This window comes from Calliopsis andreniformis, unplaced genomic scaffold, assembly GCF_051401765.1.
Source record: "Calliopsis andreniformis isolate RMS-2024a unplaced genomic scaffold, iyCalAndr_principal scaffold0476, whole genome shotgun sequence".
Lineage (NCBI taxonomy): Eukaryota > Metazoa > Arthropoda > Insecta > Hymenoptera > Andrenidae > Calliopsis > Calliopsis andreniformis.
Window position 1 is genome coordinate 87501 of NW_027480885.1, and position 5000 is coordinate 92500.

Consider the following 5000-nt stretch of genomic DNA (forward strand, 5'->3'; position numbering starts at 1 on the left):
GATCATCAAAAAGTACACAAAATAACGCAGCGTGTGTGTGCGCGACGGCTTACGCGAGGAGGTCATGCAAACGTTCGGAGTACCTGGTTACTGAAAGCGTGTGTCTCTCCCGTCCGTCGCGCCCCGCCTGGCGTGTTAAGAATGAAAAAAGAGAATATGTCGAACGGCCATACGGCTTACGTGAAGGAGGTCTTTTACATACGGAGTACGCAGTTACTCAGTTCGATGCTCCCGTCCGTACGCTGTGTCGGCAAACATATAAGCGCACACGAGCCCGCCAGCTCGAAAGCGATAGTCACGGACGTGTAAGAATAATGAATCGTGCAGCGCTCGCGTGAGGTGTGCCAGTTGATTCCATCGCCAACTCGATATCGGGGTATTTCATGCATCTCGTATGAAACACATTGTCCCGTCGTTGCGTGATGATTCGCTGCAACACCCGCCGCTGCCACGGTCATCTTCGCTCTGTACATTCGCTTCTGGCTGCTTGCGTGAGGCTCCTTGTAAGAAAGGGGGAACGCGCAAAGGGAAAGGAAAGGAAGCCCGCCAGTTCGAGAAGAACGTTTCTTTTTTTTTCCGTCGTGAGTACGCTGCCGATAGTTACAACGCTAGCGTGAGGTGTCGATCACCGATGTCATCGGGCAACATGATCGGGGTCTTGCATGCAATTTCGCATGGAGGACATTGTCCCGTCGTTGCGCGATGCTTCGTCGCACCCGCCGTTGTACGTACGCGCGGCATCTTCGATGGAGCGAAACTGTTCCTTCTCGACTGCCTGCGTGAGGCTTTGTCCCAGCGTTTACAAAGAGCCCGCCAGTTTGGGATGTATCGTTCCCTCCTCGGCGCGTAAGCATTGCGTCGATATATATAGCGCTTGCGTGAGGTGCATCTCCGATAGCCCCGTCGCCACAGCATGATATCGGGGTCTTTCATATCTTATGGAAGACATGGTCCCGTCGCTGCGCGATGTTTCGGTCACACACCCGCCGCTAATATATACGGTGCATACTCGCGCGGCAGAGAGAGGAGAGAGAGCGTGCTTGCCAGCTGCTTGCGCGAGGCTGCGCCCGTTTCTCCTATTTTCGGTGGGAATAATGAAAAGCGAGCGAAGAAGAGGTTAAGGAGAATAACCGATATGAGCGCACGAGTGCGAAAGCAAACGTTTTCCCATTCGCATCCCGCTCCCGGTGTTTCTTCGTCTCTTTACCTCGTTGTTCTCTCCGAACCGTCCAGCGGATGTGGACCCTCTCTTGAGAAAGAGAGGGCCCGGGTAACCTAGGACGCGACACGTATCCCGCGTCGATGTGCGGCCGTAGGGTACGTATTCCTGCCGTGTGAACAACAACTGTGGACCGGCTGTTAACAGCTTCGACTTTCGTGAGTCTGACTCCCAAGAATAATGGAATTTGTGTGTGAATTTAAGGGGATGAGAAAGACCGATCGAAGCCGGCTGCGAAGTCCGTTCTAATCGGCTATCCAAATCAGGAGGGGAATACGTACGTGCAGGGCGCTGCGACAATAAAATGGGGGGTGTCGTTTCAGAGGAGAACACCGTGGATGTACGTGGTTCACTTGATCGGGGTATCCCCGTCGGCTCCATCGTACTCTCCAGGTTGATCCTAGGTTTTTAAATGTACTCTACGCCTGGCCGTTACGGGAACCGTTCGCAATTGCGTGGCGGTCTCCGTGCGGAACCGCATCCCAGAGACCCCTGTGTCGTCACTTTCGTTCGTTCGGACGAAGTGTCGCGACGCCCGAACCTCCATCGACCGTGTGCTAGTTGGAGGCGCGGGTCTCGGATTCTTCCGAACCCGAGAACTATATACGAGTATGATATATATATATACATGAACACAGAATATTAAAATACAACCCTGAACGGTGGATCACTTGGCTCGTGGGTCGATGAAGAACGCAGCTAATTGCGCGTCAACGTGTGAACTGCAGGACACATGAACATCGACATTTCGAACGCACATTGCGGTCCACGGATACAATTCCTGGACCACGCCTGGCTGAGGGTCGTTCACGTAACCTTAAGACTGCTTACGTTGGCATCTCGGTGTCACGTACGAGCGATTGTTGGACCGTTCGTCGGCGTTTGCCGCGGTCGCACGAAAACAAGCGAGAATACGCTCTAGACGTCATGGAGGGAAGAAGGTTGTGTGTACGCGGCAGATGACTGGAGACATCGTCGTCATCGTCGTTGCTTTGTCGTTCCGGACTTGCGTGAGTGCTAATTTTCACACGGCGTCGTGAGTCGCTTAATTTGTCGACCGCCCGTGTGTGTATGTGCACCGCTCCGGACGCAAGCGCGCGGACGTACGATCATCGACCAGCCTCCGTGTCTCGCCAAATACCCTCGTGATTGTTAACAGACAGCGTTCGCTTTTCGTGCGAGTTTTCATCCGCGCTCCCGACGTAGTCTGAAATGATGCGTGTAAGAAAGAGGCGTGCGTAACCCGCAACGACACACAAGAGAGTTTGTCGTGAGACTACAGAGAAGGACAATGAAAGGGTGTGCGAGTGAGCATGAACACGAGATCGCGTATACCCCACCCGTGTAGTGTGGTGAAGAAATGTATGACGAGAAACAGAGCCCCAGGGATTCTAGAGGGATCGTCTTGTTGCAGGAACAACGCGAAAAGGAGGCACTCATTCGTCGAAACGATGAAGTTCCGGGATGCATCTTCCCCGGCCACGTTTCGGTCGAGTCGTTTGTGGCTCCGTGAATGTGTTGTGTTGTACTACAACTTGTTTCTGTATCCTGAATCCTCTTTGGCGAGGCTTACACAGCCGCCATATATATGACTCATCACATAGGGATGACTTCTCTCCTAGAAGGAGGAGGTGGAAAGGTAGCAGCGTCCGGTCGCCCCATGTCTTCGCGTTAGTCGATCGCCGAGAGAGACCGCGCGTCAAGTCCGGTCGTCCAGTCCACGAAAGCTATACAAAAAGCAAGCGGACGGGCGTTAAACCATACCGGCAGTCGCCTGGCGAGAGTCTCTCTCCTTTAGATCGAATTAAACGAGACGCGAAGATGCTTTGGTGTGGCGCATTAAGGACGATGTGACTTACTTTCCGCTGATCACTTCTGGCGAATTACGAGGAGCTTCCTTACCTTTGGAAACGCTGCTGTTGCGTTACGACAACATATTCCGAAGGCACACGGCGAAGTTGGGACGACGCATCGAACATGATCTCAAGTCTCTCTCTCATTTCCCATTTCTCGTAACATTCGTTCACACACTCTGCCTGGTCCGCTTCTCTCGGTTGTGTGCCCCCGTTGTACGAGGATTACGCCACAGCTTCTTTCGTCATTTTTACACATATATAAAATATATCACTCTACGTGTGTGATATATTTAACACGTATACGACGACCTCAGAGTAGGCGAGATTACCCGCTGAATTTAAGCATATTACTAAGCGGAGGAAAAGAAACTAACAAGGATTTCCTTAGTAGCGGCGAGCGAACAGGAAAGAGCCCAGCACTGAATCCCGCGGTACTGCCGCAGGGAAATGTAGTGTTCGGGAGGATCCGTTTATCCCGTGACGTTGCATCGCGTCCAAGTCCATCTTGAATGGGGCCATTTACCCATAGAGGGTGCCAGGCCCGTAGCGACCGGTGCGCGTCTCGGGAGGGTCTCTCCTTAGAGTCGGGTTGCTTGAGAATGCAGCCCTAAGTGGGTGGTAAACTCCATCTAAGGCTAAATACAACCACGAGACCGATAGCGAACAAGTACCGTGAGGGAAAGTTGAAAAGAACTTTGAAGAGAGAGTTCAAGAGTACGTGAAACCGTTCAGGGGTAAACCTGAGAAACCCAAAAGTTCGAAAGGGGAGATTCATCGTCGACAAATGCTGGCTCCCGTTGGTGCGCGAAACCCCGAAAGGGGTGTCCGTCGCTTTTCCGCAAGGAGGGCGCACGGATGTTACGGCCAACGGCGAACGTTCCGGCTACGTAGACGTGCACTTCTCCCCTAGTAGGACGTCGCGACCCGTTGCGTGTCGGTCTACGGCCCGGGCGGTTAGACCGTTGCGTCGCCTTGTGCGTGCGCGACGGACCCTCGGTGACCCGACCGGCTGCGCGACGGTGTTCCCCCAGATGGTATCGGGCCGCAACCAGTCTTCTCATTCGAACGGTGCGTCAGGCCCGCCGCAAGCTCGGTCAGCTTTGTTTGCCCTGTGGTACGGACGTCTTTCCCGTTCACGGGCCTGGCCAGCTGTTAGCCGGCGGAGCCCTCGGACTGGCCAAGCTTTGAATTACCTGTCGGCGGCGCTATTGCTTTGGGTACTCTCAGGACCCGTCTTGAAACACGGACCAAGGAGCCTAACATGTGCGCGAGTCATTGGGATGAGTAAACCTAAAGGCGAAATGAAAGTGAAGGTCGTCCTTTGCGTCGGCCGAGGGAGGATGGGCGCTGCATAGTGCTCCGCACTCCCGGGGCGTCTCGTTCTCATTGCGAGAAGAGGCGCACCTAGAGCGTACACGTTGGTACCCGAAAGATGGTGAACTATGCCTGGTCAGGACGAAGTCAGGGGAAACCCTGATGGAGGTCCGTAGCGATTCTGACGTGCAAATCGATCGCTGGAACTAGGTATAGGGGCGAAAGACTAATCGAACCATCTAGTAGCTGGTTCCCTCCGAAGTTTCCCTCAGGATAGCTGGCACTCACTCCTCCGTTCCTTCGGGGACGCGTCGAGTCTCATCTGGTAAAGCGAATGATTAGAGGCCTTGGGGCCGAAACGACCTCAACCTATTCTCAAACTTTAAATGGGTGAGATCTCTGGCTTGCTTGGTTCATTGAAGCCACGAGATTTCGGATTAGAGTGCCAAGTGGGCCAATTTTGGTAAGCAGAACTGGCGCTGTGGGATGAACCAAACGCAGAGTTAAGGCGCCTAAGTCGACGTTTATGGGATACCATGAAAGGCGTTGGTTGCTTAAGACAGCAGGACGGTGGCCATGGAAGTCGGAATCCGCTAAGGAGTGTGTAACAA

The 5000-nt window shown here is 53.6% G+C and overlaps 2 non-coding genes across 2 annotated transcripts in view; both read left to right on the forward strand.

Moving 5' to 3' along the window:
* The first annotated feature begins 1870 nt into the window (after positions 1-1870).
* Positions 1871-2025, forward strand: LOC143188026 (5.8S ribosomal RNA). The gene has a single exon (XR_013003444.1). It is a non-coding gene; the product is annotated as a 5.8S ribosomal RNA (ribosomal RNA).
* A 1355-nt stretch (positions 2026-3380) lies between these two features.
* Positions 3381-5000, forward strand: part of LOC143188025 (large subunit ribosomal RNA) — a 4056-nt gene continuing 2436 nt past the window's right edge. Inside the window, exon 1 of the ribosomal RNA XR_013003443.1 lies at positions 3381-5000. This exon is cut by the window's right edge and continues 2436 nt beyond it. This is a non-coding gene — a ribosomal RNA (large subunit ribosomal RNA).